The sequence below is a fragment of the Balaenoptera acutorostrata genome, unplaced genomic scaffold (genome assembly GCF_949987535.1).
Source record: "Balaenoptera acutorostrata unplaced genomic scaffold, mBalAcu1.1 scaffold_1211, whole genome shotgun sequence".
NCBI classification, from domain to species: Eukaryota; Metazoa; Chordata; class Mammalia; order Artiodactyla; family Balaenopteridae; genus Balaenoptera; species Balaenoptera acutorostrata.
The window spans coordinates 1-23,072 of record NW_026645582.1 but is presented as its reverse complement, the minus strand read 5'-3'; the positions used below and the strand labels follow the sequence as shown (position 1 = coordinate 23,072).

At 41.8% G+C, this 23,072-nt stretch overlaps 1 protein-coding gene across 1 annotated transcript in view; it reads right to left on the bottom strand.

Annotated features, from left to right (window-relative positions):
• Nucleotides 1-23,017, bottom strand: part of LOC130706629 (NUT family member 2G-like) — a 49,800-nt gene extending 26,783 nt beyond the window's left edge. The window contains exon 1 of the mRNA XM_057539323.1: nucleotides 22,369-23,017. The gene's annotated coding sequence lies outside the window, so the exon portion shown is untranslated. The remainder of the gene's footprint in view (nucleotides 1-22,368) is intronic.
• Nucleotides 23,018-23,072: the final 55 nt, after the last annotated feature.

Below are 23,072 nucleotides of genomic sequence, written 5' to 3'. Positions count from 1 at the left end.
TGTGGACAGCCCTTGAATTTTCTGTGGGGCAGTAGCCCACCTGTATGTTATAGATGGGTCACCAACCATGTTAGGGCCTCGTGCACCAATCTCCTGAGGGGCTCTGGATTAGAACCTCAGTATAGTGCCAGACGGTGCAAGGGGACACCAGGTCTTGCCAGCAAAGACTGTGGGCAATAGCTGGGCTGTTAAGATAGCCAGTAGGCAGACAGGTTAAAACATACTGGGTGCCTTCTGCAGTAAAAGTAGACTGCAGCTGGGACTCCTCAATAACTGGTACTGAATAGAACATAATAGCTAGATTGTCACAGCAAAGTAATTCCCTGGAGCCCTTTGGATATCCTTAATTAACTGGACAGTGTTGGAAATGGGAGCCTTAATAGTGGGGATCAGCATTGATATTTCAGTAGTTGCTTATAAGGCGCCACTCATTAATAGCAGGCTTTAATAGCAGCCAAATGGGGGAATTGAAAAGGAGAAATGGTGTGTTTAATGAATTCTTCTTGTCATACATTTTGAATTTTGGGCTGCAATCCCACAGCCCCCTGTCATACATGTTATTGGGGGATATTTACTGTCTTGGGTGGCAGTCTTATGGGCTCCCAATATTCAGCTTCCACCAGGAAGACCAGGAATTTGGGTTTGTTCCAAATGGCGTTGTGGTACATCAAGGCATCCATAGCTGTAACGGGAAAGGGTAGGGCGAAAGGGGCTACCAGCGCTAAAAGATTTTTAATAAAGATTGTTTCAGTAGTGACATTCAGTGGAAGTTGAATGCTTTCTACTCCCCTGACTATTATGCGTTGTAATCTAACGTGTGGCCCTTGCTTATAATTGAAGGGTTTCCCAGGAAGCAGTGTAATTTGAGCTCCAGTTGTCAATGAGAGCCATAAGAAAAGTTGTTTATGTGTGTCCCAAGGATAATTAGAGAAGTATATGGGCAATTGTCCCAGAGGAGGGCCACGCTCCAGGGATCTGCCAGGTCCCTAAGGCAGAGGCCTTGGCAGAGGTCAGGGTACAGGATTCGGAGAGGTGACAGCTGCCCATCACTCCAGTCTGCTGAAGAGTCTGTAATGCCTGAGCAAACATTTCTACCTTGTGCTTGGGCTGTCCCCAGGTTACGTCATTAGGGACCCCGATCTCCAGAGCTGCCAGTACAGGGAGGTCTGTTAGTCATCTCATGAAGGATGGAGCTGTGTGAAGCACCACCCCTTGGTGGAGACCAGTAAGGGTCCCAGAAGTCCCTATATCCCTTAAGGGTCCTCTGTTGGGTTCCTGGCCGATGGGGCAGCGGGGCCCATGTGCCTTTACTGGCAAGCGAGATTCGGGGCTTCAGAAAAATTATCTTTCTCATATCTAGCTACAACATGGATGCAGTCCAATGCCTGTTGTACTGTATCTGACGTTTCTTTGAATTGTAACAGCATGGCTTTATAATTAGGGGGAACACAGTTCTCCCCCTTCCCTTGGAGAAATTTTTTCTAGAAAAATTTGCATTTCTATCATGGTATAGTTACATGTCTCTGTTTCTTGTTCATGCTGGTCATCCGATGTTTTGCTGCAATGGATGGTGACAGGGAATACCTGGAAGGGAGTTTTCCTCTTCCCTGACTCATATGCTGCCACTTCCTGTTTAGGGTGTCCCGGTCAGCCTTGGTGGGGTCAAGGGATGATTTGCAACAGCAGCAAGAATTGCAGCAACATAGGAGGCACTTACCTCAGCGGCATTTGCCCGCTCGGGGTGCCATGATGCCCCTGGTAGAGCTGCCTCTGTCATGGGTTAGGGCTGTGTGGGGAACTCATGGATGTATGTTTGGGGTATAGGATGGTTTGGGGTAATAGTAAAGCTGTGTAGAGACTGTGTATGTGTGATCTGGGGAGAGATGAGGGGCCTGAGTGCCTTTATGAGTGTACGGTTGGTGTAGCATGGTGCGGCTGGGTGGTGGGGCTGGTTCTGGGTGTTTTGAGGCTCTGTGTGCAGGCACTTGAGAAGAGGTAGGGGTATGCATTTTAATGCTTTGTGTGTTGGATCTGTGTGTATTCAGAGTATAGGGGTTATACATATGCTCATCCTGTAGGGTAAGAGTTTAGGGAGTGTATTTTCGGTGTGGAGGAATTTGCAGAGATTGGGGTTGTCAGTGTAAATTGGGGTTGCTAGCTGTGTGTGTATAATCAGGGGATGTGACAGAGGCTGTTTATAATATCTCAAGAGGGAGATGGGTGTATGTTTGTATTGGGGGTGTGAGTTCATCATGTGTTGTGGGGGGAGTATTTAGGAGAAGGTTGGAAACCTTGTGTCTCTCTGATGGTATTTTGTGTTTGTCTCAGCTTCTGAGGCATTGTACATACGTGGATGTTCACAGCTGTGGGGGGACTGTATGTGTTATATTTGGATTTTGGGGGTTGTGTCTTATATTAAGAAGTATGTGAGTTTGGTTTGAATGTATTTGGCTATTGTTGAAGGGTTTGTGTGTTTGCATTGGGGGGTTATATGGGGTTGGGTGGACTTTTGTGGGATATGAGGATTTCGGTGTTTGATTATCGGGGGCCGTTGGGGGTGTGTTTTTGTATTCAAGACTGTGGCTGTGATTTTATTGGGGTTTGTAGTGCATGTATACTGGAGCAGGAGGGTTCTGGGCACACAGGCATCTGCTTATAGGTAGGGAGTGTGTGGGTTTGAGGGTGTTTGGAGCTCTGTGGGGCTGCGTGATGGTGGCACAGGCGACTGTGGGCAGGTGGAGTGTGTGTTGGGCTGGAAGGGAAACTCGAGGGCATGTTGGTGACTGTGAGGCGCCCATGTGAACTCCCACGTGGACTGACCTTTGTTCCTTCTGATCTTCTATGGCTTGTACCCATCCTGATCTTCTGCGGCAGCAACGCCCCTGGAACGGTCAGCAATACTCTGCTCATTCTTAGCCGGATGAGTCAGGAAATGTCACTTCCTCTGGCAGCTGGATGTGTCTCTTGCAAGTGAGTGGTCCTGGAGTCCAGGGTGCAGGACTGGTGGACAGATGCAGAGTGAGGCTGATTCCCCCGTGAGCCCTCTCCTCAGTGAGGTGGCCAGGAGGTCAGGGCTGTATCTCCAGAGGGTCAGACATGGCCAGTCCTCTCTAGAATGTGCTGGAGGGGCCAACTCATTGAACGGACCCTGCCAGGAGATAAACAGACCCCGAGGACAATTCCTAAGGGAGAAGTCTATACCTAGCCATCTTCCACTTTCTCCTTTGGATGGCCTCTACCACAAGGTAAAAGCTAAGCCCCCTCACACGGCCCTTCTTGGCCTGGTCTTACTGACCGGCCAGTCTCTCCCCACATCCTGGCTCACTCTGGGCCCTCGAGTGATACCAGCATGAGGCCCCCTTGCATGTCAGTTCTCACCTCCTTCCCTTGGCCCATGCTGCCCTTGCTGTTTGTCCTGCTCTTCCTCCCCCAAGGCTGCTGAGTCACCTTCTCCAGGTGGGAAGGATCCACTGAAAATGCAAATTTGAGTAATTACTGCATCACCTGAGTCTCTAGCACGTGCCAGGCACTATGACGCTTGCCAAATCCATAAACACCCCACAAAGCGGATGTGCTATTAGTTGCTCTTTGCAGGTGATGAAGCTGAGGTTCAGAGGTGAGCAACCATGACCAAGTACCCTGTATGTACCAGAATATCAATCAGACTGGTCAACGTATCCAATAAAGCCAAACATTAGTCTGATCAGGACGCCTAGATGCCAGGCTGTAAAGGCGCAAAATATGTCCCAGCAAGAGAAGGAGCAGTGCCAAGTACCCCAGCAAAGAAGCAGGGTTCATATCCTGCTTTCTTAATCAAAATAGCTGCAGATCAACCCACAGTTTCCTACTCTGTTAATAGGAGGAAAATACCAATGTGTGTTGTCCTATAAAACTACCTTAAAATAATATGTATGATCCCGAGTGCTTTGGTAATGACCCCAAATCATCATCATGAAGTTGGGATACTTCTTAAAACACTGCAAGTCTTACACACTGGCATATAGAATCTGTAAAGTCAGTTCTTTGTGTAGTGATGGTAGATAGAAGTGGCCCAGAAGGACAGAAGACAGAAAATAGAGCAGAAACTATTTGTCCAGAGGTGACAATGGGTCATAGCCAAGGTTCAAGCATTACTAGGGAGGTGGTGAAAATAGTAATGGGCATAGAGTGTAATAAGTCAAGGATATCTCATGTAGTTTCCAATGAAAGTTTGTGAAAGACATATAACTAAAAAGATAATAGGCTGGGAGGTGAAATAGTACAAAACATTTGATATATTTTTTACAAGGATAAAAGAAGATAGAAATGAACATTAAAGAAGTCGGTCAAATAGAAAAACTATAAGATGGTAATAACCTCACAATATGATGAGGCAACTTAGATTTATTTTGTTTAAATAAATTGGTAGACTATATTTAGAGTAGTTTTAAGTTTAAAGAGAATTTGAGCAGAGTATAGAGTTCCCATACACCCCCTCACATCTACTCCCCAAACCAAAGTTTCCCCTATTATTAACGTCTTGCATTAGTGTGGGGCATTTTTTACAATTGATGAGCCAAAGTTCATACACTACTATTAGCTAATATCCATAGTTTACATTACAGTTTACTCTGTTGTATATCCTATGGGTTTTGACGAATGTATGACAAGCATTGACCATTACAGTATCATACAGAATAGTTTCAGTGCCCTACCTTTTCCAGGATGTCATATAGCTGAAATCATACAGTATGTATCCATTTCAGTTTGGCCTCTTTCATTTAGCAATATGTGTTTAGGGTTCCTCCATGTCTCTTCCATTTAGTACTCTTATAGCTCAAGCTGCCATAACATAATACTATAGGCTTGGTGACTTTAACAACTCACAGTTCTAGAGGCTTGGAAGTCTAAGATCACGGGGCTGGCCAATTCAGTGCCTGGTGAGGGCTCTCTTCCTGGCTTGCAGACAACTGTCTTTTCACTGTGTCCTCACATGGTGGAGAGAGACAGAAAAAACTCTCTGGTTTCCTCTTATAGGGGCACTAATAGAGCCTAATCCTCATGACATCATTTAATCTAATTACCTGCCAAAGGCCTCATCTCCAAATACCATCACTTTGTTAGAGCTTGAATATATGAATTTTGGGGGGACAGAATTCAGTTGATAGCCTCATTCTTCTAACAGTATAAAATATGACGAATAAAGAAAGCTCATCATTAAATTATCTCTTTTCTAGCAATACATAGATATTTACTTGCTTTTTATAAACCATTTACATATTTTAAGGTAAATGAATTAAAGATTTAAAAAAGTCAGGTAGAACAAGATAAGAAATTGTAGGTACAAACATGTTGAAGCAAAAACACGTAAACCCCGCCATTGCATTGTCTCAAAAATTCAGTTAGAGTTCTAAGGTCTGATTTAGGTTTCCACCTCTGGTTCATTCCATTTGCTCTACCACAACAACAGGGATGGAGTAGTATGCTAAAGTTAGGACATTAAAAATACCATTAGAAAACAGATACCTCGCTAAACTGAATGTTTATTTGGTGTGAATTGAGGCTGTTTCTTCTTAACGATATGATTCATATTAAAACTTGTCAGGACACAGTAAATTAACTAAATGTAACTTGGGGAGAAGTTTTACTTTTTACTGAGATACAATTAACCGTTTTAACTCGCACGATTCAATAGCATTTAGTACATTCACCATGTTGTGCAACCCTTACTTCTATGTGGTTCAAAAATATTTTTATCGCTTTAAAGGGAAGACCTACCCATGCTTTCTTCTACCTAACCCCTGGGCAGTCACCAGTTTGCTTTCTGTCTCTATAGATATATCGATTTGGATATTTCATATAAGTGTAGATTATACAGTATGTGACCATTTATGTCTGGCTTCTTTCACATAGCATAATTTTCAAGGTTCACCCATATTGTAGTATGTATCATTACCTCATTTCTTTCTTCTTCCCATCTTTAATGAGGTATAATAGAGAAATAAAAATATATCTTTAAGATATACAACTTGATGTTCTGATATACATATACAGTTTTGAAATCATTGCCACAATCAAGCCAATTCACATATCCATCACCTCATATAATTACCATTTTCTTTTTTCTTTCTTTATGGTGAGAACACTTCAGATCTACCCTCTTAGCAAATTCCAAGTACACAATACAGCATTGTTAACTACATGCACAGTTCTAGATTTCCAGAAATTATTCACCTTGCATAACTGAAACTTTGTACCTCGTGATCAATACCTGCCAATTTTCCCATGCCCTCATCTACTGTCAACCACTGTTCTGCACCCCACATCTATGACTATTTCAGATTCCACATAAAAGTAGCATCCTGAAGTGTTTGTAGCTGTCTTTCTGTATCTGGCTTATTTCACGTAGCATAATCTCTTTCAGGTTCATCCATGTTGTCACAAATAGCAGCATTTCCTTCATTTTAAAGGCTGAATAATATTCCATCGTATACAGGCATACCTTGGAGATACTGCAGGTTTGGTTCCAGACCACCAAAATAAAGCAAATATTGCAACAAAACAAGCCACATGAATTTTTTGGTTTACCCGTGCATATAAAACTTATGTGTCTACTATATTATAGTGTGTTAATGTGCGATCGCATTATGTCTAAAAAACCAATGTACATACCTTAACTTGAAAGTAATGCTAATTGGGAAAATGGCACCAATGGACTTACTCAATGCAGGACTGCCACAGACCTTCAATCTGTAGACAACGTAGTATCTGCAAAGCACAATAAAAGGAGATATGCCTGTTTATATACCACACTCTGTTTATCCATTCATGAATCTACAGACACTTCGGTTGATCCAATGTCTTGGCTACTGTGAAAAGTAAACATGGAAGTGCATATGTCTCTTCACGATACCGATTTCATTTCCTTTTGCTGTATACCCAGAAGTGGGATTGCTGAGTCATAAGGTAGGTGTATTTTTAATGTTTTGAGGACTTCAATACTGTTTTCCTTAGTGGCTGTATCAATTTATATACCCAACAAAAATGCACGAGGGTTCCCTTTTCTCCACATCCTCATCAACACTTGTTATCTTTTGTCTTTTTGATAATTGCCATTATAACAGGTGTGAGGTGATATCTCATTGTGGTTTGACTTGCATTTCTCTGACAGTTAGTGATGTTGAGCACCTTTTCATACATCTGTTGGCCATTTATATGCCTCCTTTGGAGAAATGTCTATTCAAGTCCTTTGCCCAATTTTAAAAATAAATTTATTTTATTTATTTATTTATTTTTGGCTGCATTGGGTCTTTGTTGCTGAGCGTGGGCTTTCTCTGGTTGAGGTGAGTGGGGGCTACTCTGTTGTGGTGCACGGGCTTCTCATTGCACTTGCTTCTCTCATTGCAGAGCACGATCTCTAGGTGCGCGGGCTTCAGGAGTTGTGGCATGTGGACTTAGTTGCTCCACGGCATGTGGGATCTTCCCAGACCAGGGCTCAAACCCGTGTCCCCTGCATTGGCAAGTGGATTCTTTTTTTTTTTTTTTTTTTTTTAAATTTTATTTATTTATTTATTTATTTTTGGCTGTGCTGGGTCTTCGGTTCGTGCGAGGGCTTTCTCTAGTTGCGGCAAGTGGGGGCCACTCTTCATCGCGGTGCGGGGACCGCTCTTCATCGCGATGCATGGGCCTTTCACCATCACGGCCCCTCCCGTTGCGGGGCACAGGCTCCAGACGCGCAGGCTCAGCAGCTGTGGCTCACGGGCCCAGCTGCTCCGTGGCATGTGGGATCTTCCCAGACCAGGGCTCGAACCCGTGTCTCCTGCATTAGCAGGCAGATTCTCAACCACTGCGCCACCAGGGAAGCCCAGGCAAGTGGATTCTTAACCACTGCACCACCAGGGAAGTCCCCCATTGGGATTTTAATCGGGATTGCATTGAATCTGTGGATCACTTTGGGTAGTATGGATATTTTAATGATAGTAAATCCTCCAGTTCATGAACATGGGATGTCTTTCCATATTATCAGTGTCATCTTTAATTTTCCTCATCAACTTTTTATACTTTTCAATGTAGAGATCTTTCACCCATTTGGCTAAATTTATTCCTAAGTATTTTATTCTTTGAAATGAAATTAAGAATGGGGTTGTTTTCTTAATTTCCTTTTTTGGGTAGGTCATTCCTTTTGTATAATGACTTCTATATGCTGATTTTATATCCTGCACCTTTACTAAACTCACGTATGAGTTCTAACAGTTTTTTGGTTTTCATTTATTTATTTGTTTGTTTGTTTATTTTTGGGTGTTTGGGGTCTTCGTTTCTGTACGAGGGCTTTCTCTAGTTGCGGCAAGCGGGGGCCACTCTTCATCGCGGTGCACGGGCCTCTCACTATCACGGCCTCTTGTTGCGGAGCACAGGCTCCAGACGCGCAGGCTCAGTAGCTGTGGCTCACGGGCCCATTTGCTCCGTGGCATGTGGGATCTTCCCAGACCAGGGCTCGAACCCATGTCCCCTGCATTGGCAGGCAGATTCTCAACCACTGCACCACCAGGGAAGCCCCTCTAACAGTTTTTATTGCTGTTGGTTTTGAATCTTTAGGATTTTCTACATGTATGATCATGTCATCTGCAAACAGAGGTAATTTTACTTTTTCCTTTCTGATTTGGATGCATTTTATTTCTTTTTCTTGCCTAATTCCTCCGTCTTCCAGTGCTATGTTGAATAGAAGTGGTAAGTGTGGACATTCTTGCGTTCTTCCTGATATTAGAGGGACAGCTTTTAGTTCTTCACTGTTGAGTAAGATGTTTGCTGTGGCCTTTTCTTTTTCATATGCCTTTATTGTGTCGAGGTACATTCCTTCTACACCTAATTTGTTTAGAGTTTTTATCATGAAAGGATGTTGAATTTTGTCAAATCCTTTTCTGCCTCTATTGAGATGATCATATGATTTTTCCTTCATTCTGTTAGTGTGGTGTATCACATTGGTTGATTTGTGTATGTTGAACCATCCTTGCATCCCAGGAGTAAATCTGACTTGAGCATGGGGTATGATAATTTAAATTTATTGTTAAAATTGGTTTGCTAATACTTTGTCGAGGATTTTTGCATCTATGTCTATCAAAGATATTGGCTGTAATTTTCTTTTCTTGTAGTGTCTGTGTCTGGCTTTGGTATCGGGGTAATGCTAGCCTTGTAAAATTAGTTTGGAAGTGTTCCCTCCTATTCAGTTTTTTGGATGAGTTTGAAAAGGATTGATAGTAATACTTCAAATATTTGGCAAAATTCACCAGGGAAGCCATGTGGTCCTGGATTTTCTATTTTGTTTTTTTTTTTTAATTATTGATTCAATCTCCTTATATGTTATTGGACTGTTCAGACTTTCTGTGTTATCTTGATTCAGTGTTGGTAGGTTGTATGTTTGTAGGAATGTATCCATTTCTTCTAGATTATCACATTTGTTGGCATAATTGATAATGGACCCTTATGATTCCTTTATTTCTGAGGCATCATTTATATTGTCTCCTCTTTCATTTCTGATTTTATTGTGTTGTCTTGCGTATTTTTTTCTTAATTCATGTAGTCAAGAGTCTGTCAAATTTATCTTTCCAAAAAACACCACTTAGTTTTGTTTCTATTTTCTATTGTTTTTCTATTCTCTATTTATTTCTGCTCTAATCTTTACTATTTCCCTCCTTCTGCCAAATTTGAGATTACTTTTTTCTTCTTTTTCTAGTTCCTTGAGGCATAAAGTGAGATTGTTTACTTGAGTTTTGACTTCTCCTTTAATGTATGCATTTATCACTACAAACTTCTCCTGTAGTACTGCTTTTGCTGCATCCCATAAATCTTGGTGTGTTGTGTTTCATTTTAGTTTGTGTCAAGATTCTTTTAAAATTCCCTTTTGATTTTCTCTTTGAGCCAATGGTTGCTCAAGACTGTATTATTCAACATGATAAATATAATTAACATTGCTGTGTGTTATGTATGAAGGTTAAGAGAGTAAATCCTAAGAGTTCTCATCACAAGGAAAACATTTTTCTCTTTTTCTTTTATTTTGTGGCCATATGAGATGATGTTCACTAAACTTACTGTGGTAATCATTTCTTGATGTACATAAGTCATATCTTTATGCTGTACACCTAAAACTTATGCAGGGCTCTATGGCAGTTATATCTCAATAAAAGTGGAACAGGGAAAAGAGTATATTGTTTAATTTTCACGTATTGGTAAATTTTCTTGTTTTCTTTTCTTTATTAAAATTTTGTTTTTAATGTAATTTTTTGCTCTGTTGGGTCTTCTTCGCTGCATGCAGGCTTTCTCTAGTTGCAGTGAGCAGGGACTACTCTTTGTTGTGGTACACGGGCTTCTGATTGCAGTGGCTTTTCTTGTTGCAGAGAACAGGCTTTAAGGCACGCAGGCTTCAGTAGTTGCAGCACTCGGGTCAGTAGTTGCGGCACGTGGGCCCTAGAGTGCAGGCTCAGTAGTTGTGGTGCATGGGCTTAGTTGCTGTGCATCATGTGAGATCTTTGCTTACCAGGGATTGAACCCATGTCCCCTGCATTGGCAGGCAGATTCTTAAGCACTGTGCCACCAGGGACATCCAGATATTCCTGTTTTGTTACTATTATGGGATTTCTAGTTTCATACCATTGTGATCAGAAAAGATACTTGAAATTATTTCAGACTTTTTAAATTTGTTAAGACTTGATTGTGGCCTAACATATTATCTATTCTGGAGAATGGTGTGTGTGTACTTGAAATGAACGTGTATGTGCTGCTGTTGGATGAAATGTTTTGTATATGTCTGTAAGGACCATATGGTCCATAGTGTTGTTCAAGTCATGTTTGTTGATTGATTTTCTGTCTGGGTGTTCTATCCATTATTGTAACTGGGTTATTGAAGTCCCTTACTATTCGTGTACTGCAATCAATTTCTCCATTTAATTTCGATATTTCCTTTAGAGCTGTATGTGCTCTGATGCTGGATGCATATATAATTGTTATACCCTCCTGTTGACTTGACTCTTTTATTATCATATAGAAACCTTCTTTGTCTATACAGACAATTTTTGACTTAATGTCTATTTTGTCTGTTATGCATATAGGAACTCTCACTTTGTTTTGGTGGCCATTTGCATGGAGTATCTCTTTCCATCCCTTCACTTTGAGCCTGTATGTGTCTTTTAATCTAAAATGAGTCTCTTGTAGACAGCATAAGGTTGGATATTGTTTTTGTATCCATTCAGCCACTCTATGCCTTTTGATTGGGAAGATTAATCCATTTATATTAAACGAATTATCTATCAGTAAGGACTTACTATTGCTGTTTTGTTAATTGTCTTATGTCTGTTTTGCACTCTTTCTCTGTAGCTTTATTTCATTGTTGTTTGATTATTTTTTTGTAGAGATTTACTTTGATCCTTTTCTCTTTATCTTTTGTTTATTTATAGTAGGCCTTTTCTTTGTGGTTAGCTGAAGGCTACATAGAAATCTTGTAGTTCTAAACATCTATTCTTTTACTCCCACCCAAACTTTGTGTCCTTATAGTCAGTTACCTTCTTTTTATATTGTTAACAAATTTAAACTTTTATCTCAGGATTAAAGTACTTTATAAAGCACCATTACAGTGTTATTATGCTATATTTGTGTGTGTGTGTATGAGTTTACCATTGAAATTTATGCTTTTGTTTGCTTTTGCATTTCTGTTAACATGTTTTCATTTCAAAGTGATCTCCCTTAAGCATTTCTTATAAGGCTGGTCTAGTAGTGATGAACTGACTTTGATTTTGTTGACTTTAGCTCTCCTTTATTTTTAAAGCATAATTTTGCTTGGTATGGTCATTTTTGCTCACAGGTTTTTTTTTTTTTTTCAGTACTTTGAATATATCATCCAACTCTCTCCTGGCCTGTAAGGTTTCTGCTGAGAAAGTCACAAATTGTTTTCTGGGAGTTCCCTCATATGTGCCAAGTCACATTTCTCTTGTTCCTTTCAATATTCTCTCTTTGTACTTCACATTTAACAAGTTGATTATAACGTGATTGTGTGTAGTCTTTTTTGTGTTGATCCTATATTGAGCCCTTAGAACTTACTTTTACTGCTACACTATTTATTTTCTAGATATCTTATACCCTTTTTGTTCTTCAGTTCCTTCATTATTACATTCTTTTGTGGTTGATGTTTTTCCCAGTTTACCATTTTGACTCTCTTCTTATTTCTTTTCTGTATACTTGTGAGGTAGTTTTCTTAGTGCTTATCCTAGGAGTTAAAGTAAACATCTTAATTTTACGAAAAAAGAAATTTGAAGTAATAAAATTTTCATTTAATAATAACAAAAATTCTGCTTATTTACATCCCGCATCCTCGTTTACACTGCACTTGTCACAAATGACATCCTTATGTATTGTGTGCCCATTAATAGCCTTATAATAACTATTTTATATATTTGTCTTTTAAATCACATTTTGAAAAGAGGCGTTACAAACCTTAACTGCAAATGTGTTGGCCTTTTAAACTTAGTGTAGTTACCTTTACCATTGTTCTTTAATTCTTCATATGGTTTCAAGTTATGTTTCATTTCAGCCTGAAGGATTCCTTTAACAGTTCTTATTGAGCAGATCTACTAGTAATGAACTTCGTGTTTCTTTATATGAATGTCTTAATTTTCCTCTATTTAAAAAAATTCTGGTAAAATATACATAACATAAAATTTATCATCTTAACAATTTAAGAGAGCAGGCCAGAGGCATGAAATATATTTACACTGCTGTGCTATCATTACCATCATCCATCCACAGAACTTTTCATCTTGCAAAACTATAAGAGTCTGTACTCATGAAACCACAACTCTCCATTTCCCTTGCCCCCTCACCCCTGGAAACCACCATTGTACTTTCTGTCTCTGTGAATTTGATTACTCTATGTACTTCATATAAGTGGGATCATAGAGTATTTGTCCTCTTGTGACTGGCTTATTTTACTTAGCGTAATGCCTGAAGGTTGATCCATGTTGTAGCATGTGTCAGAATTCCCTTCCTTTTTAAGACTGAATATTGACTTATTGTTTGTATAGGTCACATTTTGTATATCCCTTCATCCCTCAATGGACCCTTGAGTTTTTTCACCTTTTGCCTATAGTGAATAATTCTGCTATGAACACGGGTGAACACGTAACTCTTTGAGTTCATAATTTCAATTCTTTTTGAGTATTTAATAGGAACTCGAATTATGGGATCATATGGTAATTCTATTTTTAATGTTTTGAGGAACCACCATGCTGTTTTCCTTTCTGGGTGCACCATTTTCCATACCCACCAACAGTGTACAAGTGTATACATACTGGATATTAACCTTATCAGCTATAGGATTGGCAAATCTTTTCTCCCATTCAGCAGGTTCGTTTTATTTTTTGATGAAAGAAGTATTTTTAAATTTTGAATACCTAGTTTATCTATTTCTTTTACAACCTCCACTTTTGGTGTCATATTCAAGAACTCTTGCCCAAATTTCATGTCATTGTTTTCTTCCCAGAACTTTCTTCTAAGAGTTTTATAGTTTTAGGTCTCACATTTAGGTCATTCATTCAATGAGTTAATTTCTGTATGTGGTGTAAGGTAAGGGTCTACCGTCATTCTTTTGAATGTGGATATTGTTTTTCCAGTACCATTTGTTGAAATCGCTATCCTTTCCCCATTGGGTGGTCTTGGCGCTCCTGTTGAAAATCATTTGGTGATGTATATACGGGTTTACGTCTGGGTTTCTATTTTGTTCCACTGGCCTATTCTCCGTCCTGTAGGTGTGTTTATGCCAGTACTATTTTGATTACTGTGGTTGTGTAGTAGGTTTTGAAATCAAGAAATTTGAAACTTCAAATTTTGTTCTTTTTCCACATTATTTTGACTATTCAGGCCCTTTAAATTCCATATGAACTTTAGGATGAATTTTACTACTTCTGAAAAAACCTCACTGTGATGTTTAAAGAGATTGCTTTTAATCCGTACATCCCTTTAAGTCGTGTTGACATATTAACAACATTAAGTCCTCCAATCTGTGAACACAAGATGCCTTTACATTTATTGGTGTCTTCATTAATTTCCTTCAGCAACGTTTTCTAGTTTTCAATGTACATGTCTTTTGTCCCGCTGGTTAACTTATTCCTCGTCTTCTACTATATTTCATGATATTTTAAATGGTATTTTTTTTTAACTTTCCTTTTCAAACTTTTCATTCTTAGTGTATAGAGAAACAACTGATTTTTGAGTGTTGATTTTGTATCTGGCAAATTTTCTAAATTCATTTATTAATTCTAACAGATTTTTTTTGGTGCATGTGTGTTGTCTCTGAACAAATATAATTTTATTTCTTCCTTTCCGATTTAGATGCCTTTTATTTTTTATCTTGCCTTATTTATTTGGCGAGGAATTCCAGTACTTTGCTGAATAGAAGTGGTGACAACAGGCATCCTTCCTTTGTTCCTGATCTTAGGGAGAAAGATTTCACCACTGAATATAATAGCTGTTGGTTTTCTATCTGTGACCTTTGTTATGTTGAAGTCATCAACTTGTATTCCTGGTTTGTTGTGTTTTTTTTTTTTTTTAATCATAATATGGCATTGAATTTTGTCAAATGTTTTTTCTGCATCAATTAAGATGATCACATGGAGTTTAGTCCCTTCAATCTGTTTATGTGCTATACTACATTGATTGATTTTCATATGTTGAACCAACCTTGCCTTGCAAGAATAAATCCCATTTGGTCATGATGTATAATCCTTATAATGGGCTGTTCTGTCTCTTATTATTTTAAAGGGATTTTGCATCAGTATTCATAAGGGATATTGGTCTGTAGTGTACTTTTCTTGTAGTGTCTTTAGGTTTGTAATTGATGTAATGTTAACCTCATAGAATGAGTGAAGATACATTCTCTCCTCTTAAATTGTTTGGAAGAACTTGAGAAGGATTGGTGTTAATTCTTCTTTAAGTTGTTGGTAGAATTCACCATGAAGATACCTGGTGCTGGGCGTTCAGTTGTTGGGAGATTTTTGATAACTGATTCCATATCTTAACTTCTAGATCTGTTCAGATTTTGTATTTCTTGGTAGGATGTGTGCTTCTAGGAATGTGTTCATTTCATCTAAGTTATCAAATTTGTTTGTCTACAACTGTCAATAGTACTCTATTGTAAGCCTTTTTATCTCTACAAAATTGGTGGTAATGTCCCTTTCTTCATTTCTGATTTTACATATTTTGTTCTTATCTCTTTTTTTAATAGTCAATCTAACTAGTTTTGTCAATTTTGTTGATCGTTTACCTCTTTTTACAGCTATTTTGAGGCATAACTGACAAAACTGTAATATATCTAAAATGTATAATGTGATTATTTGATATACATATATATTGTGAAAGGATTCTCACAATCAAGTTAATTCACATACCCATCACCTGTCATATATTCACTTTTTGTGTGTGAGGACACAAATTCTACTCTCTCAGAAATTTTCAGTTACAGAATACAGCATCATCAGTTAGTCCCCATGTTATACATTAGCTCCTCAGACCTTATTCCTTCATTTTATCCCTCATGTTCTAACTGAAAATTTGTATCCATTTACCAGCATGTTCCCATTTCCCCCCATGCCCAACTGCAGGCAACAATTTCTGCTCTGTGTTTCTATGATTCCAACTTTTTTTTTAGATTCCACACATAAGTGATACCGGGCAGCATTTGTCTTTTCTCCATCAGGCTTATTTCACTTAGCATAATGTTCTCCAGGCTCATTCATGTTCTTGCAAGTGTAAGGATTTACTTTAAGGCTGAATAATATCCCATTGTGTATGTTATATATGTATATTTGTGTGTATGTGTGTGTGTGTGTGTGTGTGTGTGTGTGTATCAGATTTTGTTTATCCATTCATCTGTGAGAGACAGGCAGGTTCTTTCCATACCATTACTGTGAAGAACATTTCAAGGTTTGTTTTTGTTTTTGTTTTTGTTTTTTTTCCCATACCACGTGGCTTCTGGGATCTTAGTTCCCCAACCTTGGATTGAACCCAGGCCCTCCTCTCAGCAGTGAGAGCACGAAGTCTTAACCACTGGACTGCCGGGGAACTCCTAAAAAAATATTGTTTCTTTTTGCTATATGACCAGAAGTGGAGTTGCTGGATCACATGGTATTCTAATTTTATTTTCTTGAGGAATCTCCACACTGTTTTCAGTACTGGTTATACCAATTTACATTCCCCAAAACAGTGCACACAGATTCCCTTTTCTCCACATCCTCACCGGCATTTATCTCTTGTCTTTTTCATAATGCACACACTGACAGGTGTGAGGTGATATCTCATTGTGGTTTTGATTTGCATTTCCCTGATGACTGGTGATGTGAATCACCTTTTCATATACCTGTTCCCCAAATGTTTGTCATCTTTGGAAAAATGTCTTTTTAGGTCATTTGCCAACTTTTAAATTGTGTTATATGGTGTTTTTGCTACTGAGTTGTATGAGCTCCTTGTATACTTTGGATATTAACTTCTTTTTAGACACGTGATTTGCAAATATTTTCTCACACTCCATAGGGATGGGGAGGATCTAAGTTGCTTGTCTGAGGTCACACCGCCAGAAGGGAAGGCTCTAAGAGTCCCAAGTTTCTCTTCCTCGCCCCTCTTGCTTCCTGCCCCTGGAATGTGGGCTCCCCCCAGACGGAGCAAAGTACCTGTCAAGCAGCATCAAATATCCAGTGCAATCAAGACAAGTTCTAAGATATGAAAGTAAGTCCTCGGGGCCAAGGCCCATGGTCCTGCTAACTCCCTGGGAAAGAGGCCTCGAACATCACTCGTGATATCAGAGAGAGCCAAGGACACACACAGGGAACGTTGCCCTGGGCAGTGGCCACTTCATGCTTCATGGTGTGTGACCAGTGTGAGAACGCAAGGCCGTAGGAGGGCCCCATGCTTGGCTAAATACTCTGCCACCACCATCTTGAAATTCTTGATAATTATTGAACAAGGGCCCTGTATTTTCATTTTACACCCAGCCCTGTAAATTATGTAGCTGGTCCTGCTTCTGGGAAAGTTGCTTGGTCACCTTCTCCCTACCTTCCCTGTCCCCAGTCTCAGGACTTTGTGCAGGGCCAGGGCTGCACACAGTCACTATAAGAGATGCTTTTCCGACCACCGTTTGGAACCAAAACAAAACCAACAAAAGCCCCAGATCCATGCAATTAGCCAATATCTCCTCACCAAGACAAAGCCCCTCTGCCCGGAAAGATGCTGCTACTGGCTTGAGACTCCTTTTCCCCCTGAACATCCTACCCTCCAAGGTCTTGCTGCCATTTTGATGTGACACAAGTCAAATGACCAGGGGCTTTTTTCCCCTCTGCATTTTCCTGCATAGATTTGCACCTGTTTCTGTGGCTAATGTTACTGTTGGGTTTCTGTTTTCCCATCTCTGTCCTCTCATCCCTGCTCACACACTGCACACACAATCATAAATTATATTCCAGGCAGGCCACGAATCTCTCCTCACACACATCCCTAATAAAATGTTTATCTGATGGTTTCAAGACCCTAAGCTGCCTCCAGCCAATTTTTGCTAACATACGTCACCCCTGGGACTAGCCAGAGGTGGGAGGTCAAACGTTAGCATCAACACATCCTTTAGAAGGTCCCTAAGAGGGCTACATGCTCCAGGGCTGTTCCTGGAAAGTAGGTCACAGCCTGTGGGATGGCTAGACATTGCCCCCAGCCCCAGGAAGGGGAGGATGAGGTCAGAGAACTTGCAATGTCGTGACCCTTCAATATGCCTCTCACAAGGACAAGCTCTCCTCGAAGGAAGGTTATACATAACTGAGTGTTTCTGTCCAGGTGGTACTTAGAATAACCAAAGGAATTAATGCAGATTAGTTTTCTTTGGTGTCTGGGTGTGGTAGGCATAATGATGTCCTAAAGATGTCTGCATCCTAGTCCCCGGTACCTGTGAAAATGTTACATTACATGGCAAAGGGGAAGTAAGGTTACAGATGGAATTAAGGTTGCTAATCAGCTGACTTCAAAGATGAGATTATCCCGAATTGTCCAAGTGGGACCAATGTAACCACAAGGGTCCTTAAATGTGGAACAGAATCAGAAGGGGAGGTCAGAGTGATGCTATGTGAGAAGGACTTGACCTCTAGGTAGAAGATAGAGCCTGGCTTTGAAGACAGAACAAGGGGCCATGAGCCAAGAAATGCTGGCAGCCTCCAGAAGCTGGAAAAGGCAAGGGAACAGATTCTCCCCTAGAGCCTCCACAAAGGAATGTTGCCCTGTTGACACCTTGATTTTAACCCAGTGAGAACTGTGTCGGACTTCTAACCTATGGAACTGTAAGTTTATAAGTTTGTTTTGCTGTAAGTCACTAACTTTGTGATAATTTGTTACAGCAGCAAGAGGAAAATCATGCACTACCTCCTTAGATTCTTATCACCGGGGTGTGTTTAACAAGCAGAGCTAAGCTGAGGCAGGGAAAGGCCCTTGGAGGAACCATCACTGCTTCCCTCGTGATGAGAAGACCTGGCAAAATTATGAAGTAAGCAAAGTGATGAAAAACACCCTTTGTTTTTTGTCCTTGGGTTGTGCCACAATCCAACGGGATCCCTCATTTGGGGGACTCCAGGTAGACCCACCCCATAAAGGCCTATTGAATCCAGGAGCTCCCAAGTTTTCCCTTCAGCCTATCAAGGTTTAATTATCCTAGCTATTAACTAAAGCATGAAAGTGATCATATTGACTATAGATATACGACAGGATAATGGAAGAGAGTATATAAATGAACACTCATTTGCTGTTTATCCTTTTGGGAAATGCTGACATGCTTAATGAGCCTCACTCCAACCCAGCAGCACTTAACCTTTTTAAAGTCACAGGCTCTGCTAAGAATCCAATGGAAGAAAAACGCCAACACACACAAAACCTATTTTGGGGGCTCATGAAACCACTGAGGCATCCAGCCTCAGCCCAGAACCCCTGCTCCAATTGCTAGGACAGCTAAGGAAGGTAATTTGAAGGCTGTTTAAGGCCTGTGTCCCTAAAATCACTTCTCCCTGTTGGCTACTTCCTGCCTGTACACGAAGCTGATCGTGGGGCCAACCTACAAAACGCCAGAATTATTAACAAGTACCTCTTTCCCACTGGTTGAAGAGACCTTACGGGTAACAGACCCGAAGCCAGTGATGGGAACAAAATGTTCAAAGAATGGAGACAAGAAGCAGTGAGAGATGACCTGGGCGGGGTGTGGTGGGGGACAGACTTTGACATGGCAACAGCATATCTTGTGGGCAGAGAGGCACAAAATTCCCATTCCCTGTTAAATAGGATCTGACTACCACCAGAGTGAGGTGGATGAGCCCGGGCCAAGGGGGAGACTGACACCCACATCCCCATCACGGCCACCTGGGTACATCCCTGGGCAATGCTATCTGATCCATTCCCACTCCAGAGCCACCCACGAGCCCGGTGCCCAAACCACTGCTGTGTAAGTCGGTGCCTCTCAAGGCAGTGTCACCTGAGGGTGCCCAGCAGGGCTCAGGCATCAGAAGGACTTTCCCGCAAGCCCTGACTGCCCCTTAGCAGCTCTGGATATTGGGCAAATGAGTCCGCCCTGCATTCTGCCTCCTCAGATGCAAAATGCAGACGATACCAGGACAAGTCCACAGTCCCTCATCAAAACCCAAGGGTCAGATGTGCTTCAAGGTTCAGAATTGTTCAGATTTGATAAAGGTAATAGAGTGCCTATGCATTATGGTAATACCCATGGTGGGTCTGTCACACAACACATCAATACGAACATTCAGACTAAAAAGGATAAACAGTTTAGGTCAGATTTTGCCACCAAATGCATTCATTGGGTTAAGCTTCCCCTCTACTTAGTTAGGAAATAATTTTGTTTGCAAAGTTTTGCTGTTGTTCAGAACAGCCGTGAAGACATTAAGGCCCTGTAGGATTATTGTTGTGTGGATTAAAACAGTTACAGTGCCCACCTCCTCTAGCCATCCCTGCACCTCAGGCCCACTTCAGTCCTCGTATTCATCACACTGAGTTACAATTCTCCTAGGTCTGTCTCCTCTTCTAGATCGTGAGCATCTTGTGGGCAGGAATGATAGCTTGCTCACCTGTGTATTCCCAGCATCTGGCCCATGCTGGGCACATGTCCATAAATGTGTGCAAAACACAAGTTAATTAGTCATCTAAATCTCTCCACCTGCCTGCCTCCAAGCAGGTGGAAAAGCGCACCCCAGAAGTGCTCCCTCACTTGCTCCTGAACCCGGGTACACATCAGAACATCAGTCTGCCTATTCAGCATCATCACGACGGTGCGGGAACCTCCTTGGCACTTTCAAATACTTTTTTCATAAACCCAATTCATGTCCACTAGGAATGGCCCTGACCAGGGAGAGACTTGGGAGATGAGAACTTTTGCTAATCAGCAAAGCTGTATCTGAGTCCAGACTCTTGCCTCCAGCCTTTAGACTGAAGAAGCACCTGGCAGCCCCAGGGGGCCAAGGAGGCCCACCTGTCTGTTTGCTTCTCCGGGAGCTGCTCCCACACTTCGCGCAGTCTGGGCACAGCGCCAATGCGAGCTCTGCTTTCAGGACTTTGCATCTCTCTTTCTCTGTGAAGACTCCAAGCCTGCCCGGGTTTGGAAGCCTCTCTGCTGCCTCTTCACACTTACCTCTGAATGAGAGAAACCCAGCCCGGCTCCCCTGAGCAAGGCTGAATGAGCCCCGAGATCTAAACTGGCACGAGCTACAGCTTGAGAACCACTCGTGCTAAAATGGAAAAGGACTTGGAGAGCGCAGCGCCTTTTCAAGAGAACGGAGAGGAAGATTCAACAGCGGGAGGAACTGAAACAGCCACTGGGATTACTGTCCTAGGTGAGGGTGGTCACCTGTGTCACCTGGTCACCTTTGTCACGTGGCCACATTGACAGGATGCAGGTTAGAAATAAGCCCACTGCCGCCCATCGGTTGCACAGTGAACATCTAGAGCGTCTCCCCAGTGGTTGTCATCTCTTGGTGGGTCAGAGTCATTTACAAGGGTCCTTGTATCTCAGGTAGCAGAGGAGCCTGGGTCCAGGACGCCCCTAAAGTGTGCCTTGTCCCAGGCAGAGCTGCACTGTGTCCCCGCCTGCCTGCTCTAAGAAGTATTTGCTCCTCAGCAAATGAAGACGACTGGAAAGCCCCGACCCTCAGAAATGAAAGGGGCCTGAGAGAAGGGCTCCATCGACCTCCATGTTTTAAATGGACACGTTTCCTGAACGCGGTCACATCTATACAGCGGATTTCCTGCACCAACTCGCTGTCTGGTCCTGGGAGCGATAATAATGATGCCACCGCTACTCGTACCGGGGCTGGCTTCCCGGAGGGGAAGATCGGGCAGGGGAGGCGCTGAGGCTGCACAGTTGGCTGCCACACCTGAGTCCCCTCCGCAGTCCTAAGAAAGGTTTCAGGGCCCTCTTCCAAGCAGGTGGAGGTTTCTGCCTAGGGCTATTTGTTTGAGGCTTTCTCCTGGGTTTTCTTCACCTCTTCTGAACAGCCTTCCACCCCAGGGATGATCCAAGCGCCTACCCCCACCCCGTCCTGGGAAAACAAGCTCACTCCACGCCAGAAACGGGTCCGATCACAGGTTCTCCTTCCGCTTTAACGCTCCTCTCTCCAGTGAAACTCCCACCCCCTCGGGATCAGCCCTGTGTAAGAAGCTGTGTGCTGAGAGAGGAGCCCCTGCAGCTATTCCCATTCCCCAAATGCTGCCTCTTATCAACCCTAAGGAATCTCGGGCTAGTGGAATTGGAGGCAATGTAAAAGCCTTGCACCTGTTCTGAGACGGGGCACGTGTGTGGGGATGTGACATTAAACTGCTAGGGACACAGCATCACTCCCAGGGCACCTGCCTCCAGGTCAGAGCACCTCCAACCCACAGGGTATAAGAGCTACCCGTGGCACCTGTTAAAATGCAGAGTCCGGGTCGCTCCCAGAGGTTCTCATCCTGTAGGGCCTGGGTGGAGCTCCCGTCTGGGTAGAGCCCCCTGATCTGCACGTTGCACGAGCAACTCAGATGACCCCCAATACACAGTCCGCAGACCAGCCTGAGAACTACTGCCTCGCTCATTACCTATGTCTGCTTCTCAGTTTCTACCCCTTCCCGCTTCTGAAAACTGACCCTCACAAATGTTTTCCCGCAAAAAGCTGGGGGCAGTTGGTAGGGGAAAGGTGGTCCCCGAGGTTTTCCATGTGGATGATGTAGCCAGTTACCCCGACTAATACTGGATACTTAAGTATTTACAGATGCAATTGTCTTGAATTTGCTTCAACCTAATCCGAAAGGGGGAAAAAAAAAAAGCTATAAAGGACATTGCTAGGATACCTGATGACATTTGACTATCCACGGTGGATTAGATAATATCAAGGTTGGGACTTCCCTGGTGGTCCAGTGGTTAAGACTCTGTGCTTCCAAAGCAGTGGGGGCCAGTTCCATTCCTGGTGGGTGAATTAAGATCCCATATGCTGCTGGGTGTGGACAAAAAAAGAAAAAAAGATAATATCAAGGTTAAATTCCTGGTTTTGAACATTGTACTGTGATTGTATTCTTATTGTTAGGAAATACATACTGAAGTATTTAGAGATAAAAGGACACAATATCTCCGACTTATTCTCAAATGGCTCAGAAAAAATAGTAGTCACACATATGTATACATATACACATAGAGAATATGATAAAGCCAATGGGATAAGATGGAAATTGTTCAGTCTGCGTAGAGTAAATGGGAGTTCCCTGTACTGTTCTTACAACTGTTCTATGTATCTGAAATTATATATCAAAGTAAAAAGTTACCAAAAAAAAAAAAAATCCCCAGGTGAGGGGTGGGTGTGGGGATAGAGACTCCATTCTCTTTACTTTTATGTATGTTTGAAATTTTCTATCATTAAAACAATTCCCTGTACCAAGCCTCAGGAATGGTTTGAGTGGCACCGACCCTGGGCTGCTGGGAGCCTAGACACCGTCCACAACATCACGGGCAATGACCTGTGAGCTAGGAGTACCACCTGGATTAGCGGTAAGGTCCTCCA